General features: G+C 37.8%; 1 long non-coding RNA gene across 3 annotated transcripts in view; it reads right to left on the bottom strand.

Annotated features, from left to right (window-relative positions):
• Window positions 1-14,325, bottom strand: part of LOC122217825 — a 149,146-nt gene that overhangs the window by 89,776 nt on the left and 45,045 nt on the right. For 2 of the 3 annotated variants that reach the window (XR_006201694.1, XR_006201695.1), the window contains exon 3: window positions 5,266-5,371. This is a non-coding gene — a long non-coding RNA (uncharacterized LOC122217825). Of the gene's footprint in view, window positions 1-5,254; window positions 5,372-14,325 lie in introns of all 3 variants that reach the window. The other variant, XR_006201696.1, reaches the window with a different exon arrangement.

Here is a 14,325-nt window from a genome sequence, read left to right as displayed (position 1 = left end):
TTCCAGAATGACTTCTTTCTTCGTTGGATGTGAATTATATCTTCTATGATATTAAATATTTAAGGTGCATTAATCTGGAAGGTGAGGTTAGGGGGAAGTGCACCATCTGAGTGAGGAGCTGTCAGAAAGAACTTAGGGAAGTATGTCTTAGAGATAGGACATTACAAGCTTTTGGATCAGCTATATCTGGATTCGGCTCTATCGCTTTTTTGGCCATGTGACCTAAGATACATTCTTTAATCTTTATTACTCAACTTCTTCATCTGTAAAATGAAGATAATAATCGTACCTATCTCCGAAAATAGGCGTCGGTTTTAAATGATTAAGTGTCTATATAAAGCACTTAGAACTGTGCCTAGTACATAGTAAGTACTCAATAAATGTTAGTAATGATTATCATTGTATTTTAGGTGAAGGTGCAAAATACGAACAAAAATTCAACTAAAAAATTATTTTTCAATTATCAGAATCCTGAGTCCAAGCAGCAATGCCAATGAAAATCAATGACCTCAAAGTGTTTAGTAAATGTGCCATGAGTCAGTTCTTAAAAATTTTCATTAGAAGCTGGATCACTTATCACATACTTATTGTTAGCTCTCTTAGCCTCTTTTGGCCCATCAGTGCAAAAAAACTGCTAAAATGAGGACTACCACTGAAAAAATGGTATGTGTCTAGCCTTCCAGGAAAAAATCCTGAGAACAAGAACTGCAAAGTGGAGCTTAACTATTGAATTCATAGGTCTGAAAAATGATTTTTCCCAGATCAGGTTACACAGCATTTCATAGACAGAATTAGAACTTTGTATTATAATTCATAGAATATTTTCTTAAAGAACTTTATTATAAATACAAATTTATAGAGGATATTAAAATGAATACTAGTATACCCTTCTCACAAAACTTAAAAACCATAAAGCATTCCCAGTACACTGGAGGCTGGCATGCCCAGCAACTGTTATGCAGAAGGCACTGTTCTTCCTAGAGTGAAATATGAATGATTCCCACGGAGGTGGACACATTGTATTCTAAGTGAAGGGTGTCCCCTGGCATTGAACTGTGCAGCAACAAACCTGGACACAATCCCGTAACTCTAGTAATTACTACTTCCATGTATCATTCTCAAGCCACCAGCCCAAATTTGGTGATTATTCCCATATATACATACACACACACACACACACACACACACACACACACATATATATATATATATATATATATATATATATATATATATATATTAAACTTTATTTATTTTGAGAGAGAGAGTGGAGGAGGGACAGAGAGATAGTCAGGAAGATAGGATTGCAAGCAGCCTCCCTGACCCAGGGCTTGGGCCCACGAACAGTGAGACCATGACCTGAGTTGGATGCTTAACCCATTGAGCCACTTAGGGGCCCCTCCTGTTTTGATACTTTTATTATATATATATCTATTTGTATAGGTTTCCTGTGCTTTGGACTTTACATGAACACTTTCATTCTCATGAATCATTCTGTAACTTGCTTCTTATAAACTCAACATTATAGGGTGCCTGGGTGCCTCAGTCAGTTAAGTGTCCAACTTGGGCTCAGGTCATGATCTCACGGTTTGGTGGGTTCAAGGGCCACATAGGCATCTGTGCTGACAGCACGGAGCCTGCCTGGGATTCTCTCTCTCCTATTCTCTCTGACCCTCCCCCCCCCACCTCTCAAAATAAATAATCAAAAACTTTAAAAAAATAAAATAAACTCAACATTATACTTGTAGGAGATATTCCTATCGAATCCTGTAGCTTCTTTCATTTTAACTTTGAATAGCATTTTATTATATGAATAATCAATTTATCCATTTTCCTTTTCTTAAACTGTTTATTTATTTTCGAGAGAGAGAGAGACAGCATGAGCAGGGGAGAGGCAGAGAGAGAGAGAGGGAGTCATAGAATCTGAAGCAGGTTTCAGGCTCTGAGCTGTCAGGACAGAGCCCGATGTGGGGCTAGAACTCACCAACTTCGAGATTATGACCTGAGCCGAAGTCGGTTGCCCAACTGACTGAACAACCCACGAACCCGTATCCATTCTCCTTTTGACAGAGTTGTTTGTTTTTTTTTCCTCCACCTTTTTTTTTTTGGATGAGAACATTGTAAGTATTCAATAAATGTTAGCTATTATTACATGTCTTGTTTTTCATTCAGTACACCAGTGAGCAATATCTACCCAATGTTCCTTTTTGTGTCTCCTTCTGTAAATCAGTATCTAAATACCTAGAAGCTACATTTATCAGCCTTCCTTATAGCAAGAGATCCACATATGATTTAGATTTGGCTAATCAAAGGGAGTCATGAATGGTTTTCAGCATGGAAGTGAGATAGACACTAAATGCCTGTCATTTATGCTGCTGCTGTTCACTCGCATGGTCATAGAGGTATTGGATTTTTATAGACAGAGATGGCAGGGGTCCTAGTGTATAGTCATTTTGTGAGGTTTCAGAGACAGGGCACAGTGCATCCATTCTGTCAGTGTGAATCATTACAGACCTGCTGTGGGTCTGGAACTGGCAGCAAGGGATTCCTGATGACACGATAGTTTCCTGTTTGTGGCAGTTTCCTGCTCAAGGTAGTGGGTGGTTTGGTTCTATGGCTGGCAGCTTCCTGATCAGAAAATAGCTGGCCTCAGTAATCTGCTCTGTAGTGAGACTTTGGACGTCATACCCGAAAGCTCAACCAAGAGTCTGTTCATCTTACTAATAATTCCATCCACTACCCTATCATTAGAGATGGATTTGCCGTGAAGCTTAAGCTTCAGAGATCCTCACTGCACAGGGGCCCTTGGCTGGCTGGTAGGTGTTTTTATAAAAATTGCAAAAGTAAGATACTTCAACTACTCTAAATCAAGGCTATTATCTCTTCCCTCTCAAACTTCCCCTCAGTTACATTTGTTTCTAGAGCTGATGGAATGGCCTTAGGCATTTTTGAGATCCAATTAAGAAGAAATTGAGGTGGGCATATATTTAGATTGGGTTAAAAGACGTACCTTTGTAACAGGAGGGGACAGATCCGGAGATCATACTGAGGTCTGGAAGTGTCCTACTGATCTTATTATCACCATAATAAGAGTGAGTAGCAAAGGAGTAAGTTTAAAACCGACAGAGCCAGAAGCTAATTTGTAGCAAACTTCCAAATCCTATAGTTTATACAGGAAAGAGATTTGACAGTGGTTTTCCCAGTTGTGACAATAATTCTAAAAACTTATGGCATTATCAATAATGAGTTGTAAGGATGAAAGAAATTTTCTTTTTTAAAAAAATTTTAATGTTTATTTATTTTTGAGAGAGAGAGAGTCGGAGTGTGAGTGGGGGAGGGGCAGAGAGAGAGGGTGACACAGAATCTGAAACAGGCTCTAGGCTTTAAGCTGTCAGCACAGAGCCCAACACAGGGCTCAAATCCACGAACCGTGAGATCATGACCTGAGCTGAAGTCGGACACTTAACTGACTGAGCCACCCAGGCACCCCAATAAAAGACATTTTCTAAACTATCGATAATAAAACAAAATTACAGTTACAACAAAGGAAGGACTAAGTTATCTTCTTATTCTCTATATAAAAGTGACACTACAAAATTATTATTAAATAAAGAGGCAATCAAAGCATGTATAAGGCAAAAAAATGTAGAAAAAATACATTAAGTATTTGATTGATAAAAATATTATACTACTTTACTGGATTTTGTGATCTTTGTGGTAAATGTCAGCTTTTACAATTTTACAATTCATAATTTGTTGCAATTTCTTTTCTCATTATGAATAAATTTTGAATTTCATACCAAATCTTGTATTTGTGATGCTGTATTTTTTTTTCCTAAAAAAGCTGCCAAGTTTTGTATGAAACTCATGTCTCCCAAACAACTAGATTCTTCTCTGTCAGTAATAAATCAGTTGCTTAAATTACTTACAGTGGATTCTGTCCTCTGCAATAGAATTCTGAAAGATTAGGTAATTAGTATCAGGTATGGCAGCACGCAACAGAATTTCTAAGAAATGGACTGCTGGAGTTGGTTATCTCACCTGCATGGCTTTGAAAGCTATGATAATCCCCTTGGCAATACATGATAAATTAGGCTTGCCAAGAATGAAATACCTATTAAAGGGAAGGCTTGGCAGGACAGGTGGCTGCTGCACAGCCCCTTAGGTGAGAATGAGACATAAACAAAATGTGGGGTGGGTTGACTAATTCTAACTGCATTCAGGAGTTAAGGAGGAAGCAGAGGAGGAGAAGGACAAGCTCCATATTTTAAATTCTTAACTCAGTGCACCAGGGATCAGAGAACTCTTACAAGGGCCCTAAAAAAATGGTTCTCCAACTGTGACATGGATAAGCATCCCTGAAAGGCTTGTTGAAGTACAGACTGCTGGATCCAAACCCTTAGAGTTTCTGATTCAGTTGATTTAAGGCAGAGCCCGAGGATGCCCGTTTTTGACAAGTGTTAAAGTGATGATAATACTTTTGGTCCAGGAACCAGTCCGAGAACAACTGCCTTAAATGAACGCCTTACCTCTTGTACCTGCAGGACAGATGTAACTAAAAATCAGATGAGACGGGTTGCTAAAATACAACTTAGGTTAAATTCAGCCTCATTTGGTCTCTTATATAAAAACACATTAATTAGGAAACAGTGGTACACGGTGAATTGGAATGGAACATTTGAATGGATTTAGACGTCTGAGTATCTGAACATACAAGCCCCACTGAACTTTCCAGTCTAGCAAGTTACCCCCCGCCCCACCTCTGTCAGATAAATCTGCCATGCTTAAAGACCAAATGTGACTGCATCTACCATAATTACCTTGCAAGAAATGCTAATTCTTCTTATGGTCCACCCTTCTAGTCCTTATTCACTCCAAAGAGTCACATCCTATGTATGTACAAAGTATGACTAAGGAAGAGAAACCTTAGATAACAAAATAGTGTGGAGATTTTGTTAAATTGTATTAATAAAAGTCTAGAGAATTGTGGGAATGAATTCTGAGAATGATCATTCAAGCTAAATTTATCAACAGGGATGTATTTACTAGAGAATCTGGATTCAGTATTCCAGTTCACAGTTGGGAGTAACCTAAAGTGTTTGCTCAATTATTTAACTGAACCTGAACTCAATGGTAGCCTTAACTAAAGTATTGGTAGCCTAACTAAAGTTAGGCACTAAGAATTCCTTGATACAAGGCAGAGACTTTGGAGAAAGGAAAGTTGGGGAAAATTTAACATGAATGACTAACTTACCCACACATTACCTGTGAGACTTCAAAGGATTCAGAGGACCCTCTCTTTACCAAAACATTGAAGATCACTGTAGTGTCATTCTTTTGCAGACGAGAGATCAAGGTAGTAGATGTTTCCCTAGAAATAGAATCGTGAGTTAAATAAGGAGAAGGCCATCTCAGAGTAGCAGAAACCATGTGGCAGTAAGTAATGATCTGAGATTAAAGAATAGATCTATTCAATAGAAAGCAGGGCTCCAGTGACAGAATGGTTTTATCTATTCTATGTATCTCCCATGAAAACAAAAACCAAAACAAAAAAACTTTTTTGGCTGATAAATGGAGGCTTCACCTAAGTGAAAATTATAGAAAATCAATGTTTCTAACCCAGTTCCCAGATCTAAGCACAAGAACCCCATGACTGAAGAAACCAGGAATACCTAAGGAAGAAATCCAAGATGGTGCCCCAAGTCCATCCTATAAATATTGAACCTAGCCTTTCTGTTGACATTTACTGGTATAATTGTACCCTGGAAAAAGGGAACTACTCATATCTTAAGGAATTATTGCATGCTGGCTCTGCGTAAATGCTATTTTCTGGGGCCCTATACTGCCACTGTGGTCAACTATTAAGAAGGGGACTTATTAGCGTCAAGTGATAAATGGAATTTTGATTCAAGTCCATCTCACAATGGACCCAGCATGTTCTTGAAGACATCCTATAGTTATTTTCCTATTCCTGTAGGCAGACTTAAAAAAAACGACAATACTTGGTGCCTGGCTGGCTCGTCAGAAGAGCATATGACTCTTGATCTTAGAGTTGTGAGTTCAAGCCCCACTTTGGGTGTAGAGATTACTTAAATAAATAAAACTTAAAAAGAAAAAGAAAAAGAATAAAATGACAGCTAGAAGAAATCTCACAATAGCTTCCTGACCTGTGTGATGTATTATATATGTAGGAAAGTCAAGCGAAGCTTCTGGAATTACTGCTCCTTTCCACAATAGGAAACAAAAGGTAATACCAAATCTCTAGGAGGAATCACAGAAATTAATGCTACCATCAAAGATTTGAAAGATATAAGAATGGTGATTCTTATCACATCCCCCTTTAACTCTCTTATTTAGGTTGTGCAAAAGACATTCTTAAAAAAATAATAGTGGATTATCCAAAACTGGCTTAGTCTGCTTGAGCTGCTATATCAAAATATTATAGACTGGATGGCTTAACAATAGACATTTATTTCTCACAGTTCTGGAGGTTGGGAATTCCAAGATCAAGGTGACCATGGATTCAGGGTCTGGTGAGAGCCCTCTTCCTGGTTTATCGAGGGCTGCCTTGTTGCTGGATCCTCACATTAGGGGAGAGACCTCTAGTCTCCTCCTCTTCTTACAAGGGCACTGATCCCATTATGGGGCTCTACCTTCATGACCTCATCTAAACCTAACTAACTCCCCAAAGACCCACTTCTTAATACCATCACATTGGGGGTTAGTGTTTCAACACATAAATATTGGGGGGTTACATTCAGTTCATAAGGCAAGCTTAATTTAGAAATGACTCTGATAAACACCTGATTAGCAGCTATAGATATAGCAACTCTTTATCCCTATCCCAGTAAACAGAAAACAACAGAAGCCCTTCAATTACACATGGCAGGGATAGGTATGTACCATTACCATCTTGCCTCAAGGCTAATTAACTCTCCAGGTCTAGTCACAGAATCCTTTATCATCTTACTTTCCCCAGGAGGTCATCCTGGTGATTACATGGATGACATCAGACTGATAAGACCTGATGAACAAGGGATGACAGTTACCCTGAATATCTTCGTAAGACAGATGTATGCTAGAAGATAAGATGTACATAGAAGATAAACCTCATAAAAATTCAAAGTTCTGACAACTTAGTTCATATGTCACTGGATGTCAAGATAGAATTGTAACTGAAATAAAGAAGGAATGAATAATTCCCAGAATTACATGCAAAGATTGATGGGACTTTAGTTTTCCCCCATTAGGGGAAGATGAGTGAGTTTTATTTGTATGAGTGATAGAAAAAATGAGTTAAGCTTTTGTTTTCTGTTGTTTGGAAATCTAAGTCAAGGAAGAAGGGCATTTTTGTGTGTTGAATAACCACAGAGGTGCAATGTAGTATATTGCAGATTGAGATTCACACATGCAGACACTAGACAGATAAAAACAATTCCCCTTCTCCTCTACAACTAGGTTCGGGAAGTGATTTCTATTCTGCCAATCAGATGAACTCTAGATTTGGGAGGGAGAAGTGAGGCACAGCCCGCATTTCTGCTGTGTCTGTCCTCTCTACTGGCAAGTGTGATCATGGACTATGTGTTGGCCGAGTCCCAGTGGCTAGTCATGAGCTTTGTAGGTGTCAAGAGCCAGAGCAAGTTATCTGTTTTGGTGATGTGGATCATCACAGGCATGGCATTGATCTGAACCCAGTAGTAACAGCAGCAGCTTTCTGATTATGACAGTTACCTCCTGTGACAACTTACTGACCCTGATAGCAGCAATCTGGTTTTGGAACCAGCAGCTTCCTGATCACAGAGGAGCAGCAGCTCCTTTGTTGACCAGGTTGTGATCTTGGGGAGTCATTCCTGAAACCACAACCTAGAGTTTTCAGCCATTTCAATAATTATAAAGCCATTAATCTACTTCTAATAAATGCCATCTTACTTAATTAGCTAGAACAGACTCTGTACCTCGAAGATAAACCCAGACTGATACAGAGCATATATGTGAAAGTTACCCAGGAGTGTAATTGTTGGGTCATGATATACATACATTTTTAGATTTACTAAATATTGCCTAAATAGTCTACAAATTTCTGTGCCAATTTACATTCCCATAAAAAATTCCACCAAAATTTGGGATTGTGACATTTTTAATTTTTGCTATATGGATGGGTACAAAAAAGGGATCTTAGTTCAATTTGCAATTCCCCAATTAAAGATTTTTCATACATTGATTGGTAATTCAGTTTTCTCTTTTAATGAATTGTCTGGTAGGTAATATGGTTTGTTCATTTTTCTGTTAACTTGCTTATCTGTATTGATTTATGAATTCTTCATATATGATGTGCACTGTATCATTGCAATTGCAACTATCTTCTAGCTAGTGGCATGTCCTTTCATTTTACTAATGTTTTTTGCCATACAAAAAATTTTCACATTAATGTATTAAATACATCGAGTTTTCCTTTCATTATCCATGCTTTCTCTGCCTTATATGACATAAAGATATTTTCTTATGTCTTCTTTTAGGTTTTGAACTTTTTCATTTTTACATCTGTAATAAAACTGGAATTTATCTTTTTAGCTATGAGACAGAAGTCTGATTTTATGTTTTACATATGGATAACCAATTATTTCAGAACTGTTAAGTGGTTCATCCTTACCCCACTAATTGTAATGCTACCTCTGTCCTATCCCAAGGTTCTACATATGCACATGTCTTTTTCTGGGTCCTTTAGTTAGTTTCATTGCTTATTTTTCTAAACTTGCAGCAGTACCACATTGACTTAATTTTTATAAGCCTTGACATCTAGTAGGGTAAGCCTCACAGCATTGTTAAAAATTGTTTTAGCTATTCTGGGAAGGCAAGAAGCTATAGTATAGTTATGGACTACAAGAAATAAAGTCAGCCAATACAGAAAGATTAGGGTATATCATGTGGCTCACATTTTTAAACAGATAAAATACTGCATTCTGGACTCTATTAACATGCTTTTCCTGAACTGAATTTATTATTTTAAGTTTTTGACCTTCAACTGCAATAACCTTCTGTTCACACTGGTTAACAAAGCAATAATTACACATAATTCATCAAGTAGATCAGTGGATCCTAGAACCCATTTTTTAAACTTGTGTTTTAATGACCATAATATTCAGCCACAGATAAGAAACTGTATTACAAAATGATATTTTCAATCTGTTTATCTCTGGGTCTACTAATTTCCTTCAGTACTGAAAAGAAGTGTACATGTATGTATTTGTGTATATCCAGTTCATCTTTCAATTTGCCTTTCCCCCAGGTAACCTATTTTGAGAGTGTTTTTCACATAAGTTTAAGAGTGATCCCCCTTTATACGAAGCACTCCATAAAACTGACTCATTTATTTCTCACAGCATGCATATGAAGCAGTGTATAATAAGAAATATATTCTAGGGAAGGAAAATGGTGGTGGAGTAGGAGGACCCTAGGCTTGCCTCGTCCCATGAACACAACTAGATAATTATCAAATCATCCTAAATACCCCAGAAATCAGTCTGAAGACTGGCAGAACAAACCCCCCAACTAAAAGTAGAGAAGAAGCCATATCGAAGAAAGTAGGAAGTGTGGAGATGAGGCTTGGGAGATAAATGGATCATAGCCACTGCAGTGGGGAGGAAGCCATGGTCACAGCCAAGGATGAGAGACAGACTGACATACAGGGTAGTGCACAAGTGAAATGAATCCCCACAGCAATTGTCCTGGAAAGCGAAAAAGCCTGAATTTCTTGAGTTCTTGCAAGCAGCAGGCCTTAAAGCCTGGAGTTTTGAGGGTCAGCATGCTTGGCTCTGGGAGGACTCAGAGAGCACTGTGGTTACTCTTGGAGAAAATGCAGGGCAAACACCCAGCAGACATACAGCATGGAAACAGCGATCTGAGGAGTGCTGGGGCACACAGTGGGGAGGCTATTTGCTCTTCTTGGAGTGTGTCCCAGAGAGACAATGTTCACAGAGAGACTCTTATAGGAACAAAGGAACTGGCCAGTGCCATTTCCATCCCCTACCCATCAGCATAAACACAGAGCCACCTACATAAATAAGCACAGCATCAACACTTGCTACCTAACTTGGTTACACTGAGTGCCACCCCCAGCCTCTCCTGTGCTCTGGTCGAACTGCTGTTCCCAGTCATGCTTGCTTAGGTCTCAGTATGACAAGTCCCCTCCTTTAGAATACTGGCCCAAACTCCTGCTAACACCATGTCTCCCAACCAAGGGGTTTTGCAAGGCCTCAGTTCTGGTGGAAGTGGCAATGGGTCTCATTTCATGGGCAGAACAGAGCACACATAGTTAAAATGAGCCACATTCAGTATAGAGACCAAACACTGCTCACAACAGTCAAAGAGAGCTTCTGCAGACTACTGGCCCGAAGGATAAAGTGGTCAGGATGCAACAGCAGAGTGCACGTGGCACACATTGAAAACATTCCCAGAAGCACAAGACCCTGAGGAACAGGGAACACTACACTTCAGGGCACTACAGAATCTCTCCTTCATAAAGCCATTACCCTCAAGAACAGGAGATGTAGCTGACTTTCCTAACACAGAGAAAAAGGACAGAGACTTAAACAAAATGAGAAGACAGAAAAATTTGTCCTAAATGAAAGAATAGGACAAGGCCATGGCCAGAGATCTAAGTCAAGCAGATAAAAGTAAAATGCCTGATGGAGAATTTAAAGCAATGATCATAAGGATACTCACTGGATTTGAAAAAAGAGTGGAGGACATCAGTGAGACCGTTAACACAGAAACAAGAAATAATATAGCAGAGATAAAGGGCTTAATAAATGAAATGAGAAACATGCTTGATGGAATGAACAGCAGGATGGAAGAAGCAGAGGAACAAATCAATGAGATAGAAAACAGAGTAATGGAAAGTAATCAAGCTGAACAAAAGAGAGAAAAAAGAATTATTCAAAATAAGACTAAACTTAGGGAACTCAGTGATTCCATCAAACGTAACAACATTCATATTATAGGAGTCCCAGAAGAAGAAGAGAGAAAAAAGGGGGCGGAGAATTTACTTGAGGAAATATAGCTGAAAACTTCCTTAATCTGGTGAAGGAAACAGATATCCAAATCCAGAAGGCACAGAGAATCCCCAAGAAAACCAACAAAAGCAGATCCACACCAAGACATATTGTACATATGTCACTAAAATGGCAAAATATAGTGATAAAAAAATATTAAAAGCAGCAAGACAAAAGAGGAAATATACAAAGGAAACCCCATAAGGCTATCAGCAGATTTTTCAGTGGAAACTTTCCGAGACAGAGTGAGTGGCAGGATTTACTCAAAATGCTGAATGGGAAAAAACTGCAGCCAAGAATATTCTATCCAGCAAGGCTATTATTCATAATAGGAGAGATAAGAAGATTGCCAGACAAACAAAAACTAAAGGAGCTCATGACCACTGAATCAGCCCTGCAAGAAATATTAAGAGGGACTCTTTGAGTGGAAAGGAAAGGTCAAAAACAACAGTATGAAGGTAGGAAGCACAAAAGCAGTAAAAATTAATATTTCTGTAAAAAAATCAGTCAAGGATTTCCTAAGATAAAAATATGTAAAATATGATACCATATACCTAAAATGTGGAGGAAGAGAGGAGTAAAGAATGGGTTCAAACTTAAACAACTATCAACTTAATGTAGATTGCTATATGCAGAAATGTTATATACTACTGTAATGGTAACGACAAAACAAAAACCACTAAAAAATATGCAAAGAATAAAAAGAAAGAAGTTGGGGCACCTGGGTGGCTTAATTGGTTCAGTGTCTGACTGTTGATTTCAGCTCAAGTCATGATCTCATGGTCATGAGATCGAGCCCTATATCAGGCTCTGTGCTGAATGTGGAGCCTGCTTGGGATTCTCTCTCTCCCTCTTCCTTTTCCCTGCCCCTGCTCACCACTTTCTCTCTCAAATAAATAAATAAATTTTTAAAAATAAAAAGAAGTCAAAATATATCACTAAAGAAAACCAGCAAATCGTGAAAGACAAGAAATGATTAGAGAAAATCTTCAGAAACAACCACAAAACAAGTACTAACATGGTAATAAATACATATCTATTAATAATTACTTTGAAAGTAAATGGACTACACACTGATCAAAAGACACAAGGTGACAGAATGGATAAAAAATAAGACCCATCTATATACTGCCTACAAGAAGACCCATTAAAACATTTTTTTAACGTTTATTTATTTTTGAAAGAGAGAGAGAGAGAGAGTGGGAGGAGGGGCAGAGAGAGAGGGAGACACAGAATCCAAAGCAGGCTCCAGGCTCTGAGCTGTCAGCACAGAGCCTAATGCAGGACTTGAACTCACAAAGCGCAAGATCATGACCTGAGCTGAAGTAAGATTCTTAACTGACTGAGCCACCCAGACACCCCAGAGACCCATTTTAGACCTAAAGACACCTGCAGATGGAAAGTAAGAGGATGGAGAAACATTTATTATGCAAATGGATGTCAAAAGAAAGCTAGAGTGGCAATACCTACATTGGACAAAATATACTTTAAATGTAAAATGTAACAAGATACAAAGAAGGACACAATATAATAATAGAGGTGACAATCCAACAAGAAGATATAATTGTAAACATTAACACATCCAACATGAAGGCACTCAAATACATAAAACAGTTCATAATAAACATAAAGGAACTAATTAATAATAATACAATGATAGTAGGAGACTATAATGCCTCACTTACACCAATGGACAAATCATCTAAACAGAAAATCAAGAAGGAAACAATGGCGTTGAATGACACTCTGGACTAGATGGATTTAACAGATATAGTCAGAACATTCCACCCTAAAACAGCAGAACACACATTCTTTTCAAGTGTATTGGCACATATGGAACATTTTCCAGAATAGATCACATATTAGGCCACAAAATAAGCCTCGACAAATTCAAAAAGATCGAAGTCATTCCATGCATCTTTTTTGACCACAGTGCTATATGAAACTAGAAGTCAACCACAAGAAAAAATCTAGAAGGACCACAAATACATGGAAGTTAAATAACATTCTACTAAACAATGAATGTGTCAACCAGGAAATAAAAGAGGACATTAAAAAGTACATAGAAACAGATGAAAATGAAAATAAAAATACAATGATTCAAAACCTTTGGGATGCAGCAAAAGCAGTTCTATGAGGTAAGTCTGTAGCAATACAGGCTTACCTCATGAAGCAAGAAAAATCTCATATAAACAACCTAAGCTTACACTTAAAGGAGCTACAAAAAGAACAATAACAACAACAATAACAAAAACCCTAAAACCAGCAGAAAGAAGGAAATAATAAAGATTCGAGCAGAAATAAATGATATAGAAACTAAAAAAATAAATAGAACAAATCAATGAAACCAGGGGCTGGTTCTTTGAAAAAAAATCCATAAAATTGATAAACCTCTAGCCAGATTTAACAAGAAAAAAATAGAAAGGACCCAAATAACCCAAATCAACAAAGAGGAGAAATAACAACCAACACCACAGGAATACAAACAATTATAAAAGAATATTATGAGGGGCGCCTGGGTGGCTCAGTTGGTTAAGTGTCTGACTTCGGCTAAGGTCATGACCTCACGGTTCAAGGCTTTGAGCCCTACAACAGGCTTTGTGCTGACAGCTCTGATCCTGGAGCCTGTTTTAGATTCTGTGTCTCCCCCTCTCCCCACACTCCCCCTCCCTACTCGCACTCTGTCTCAATCTCTCTCTCTCAAAAATAAGTAAACATTAAAAAATATAAAGAAAAAAGAATATTATGAAAAACCATATGCCAACAAATTGGATAACCTGGAAGAAATGGATTAATTCCTAGAAACATACAAACATTCAAAACTGAAACAGAAAGAAACAGAAAATTTGAGCAGACTGATAACCAGCAAATAAATTGAATTGGTAATCAAAAAACTCCTAACAAACAAAATTCCAGGACCAGATGTTTTCACAGGCAAATTCTACCAAACATTTAAGAAGAGTTAATACCTATTCTTCTTAAACTATTCCAGAAAATATAAAAACAAGGAAAACTTCCAAATTTATTCCATGAGGTCAGCATTACCCTGATACAAAACCAGATAAAGACACAATAAAATAAGAGAACTACAGGCCAATATTTCTGATGAACATAGATGCAAAAATATTCAACAAAATACTAGCAAACTGAATCCAACAATACATTTTTTTTAAATTTTTTTTTAACGTTTATTTATTTTTGAGACAGAGAGAGACAGAGCATGAACGGGGGAGGGGCAGAGAGAGAGGGAGACACAGAATCGGAAGCAGGCTCC

This window comes from Panthera leo, chromosome B1, assembly GCF_018350215.1.
Source record: "Panthera leo isolate Ple1 chromosome B1, P.leo_Ple1_pat1.1, whole genome shotgun sequence".
Lineage (NCBI taxonomy): Eukaryota > Metazoa > Chordata > Mammalia > Carnivora > Felidae > Panthera > Panthera leo.
This window is presented reverse-complemented; position numbering and strand designations above follow the sequence as displayed.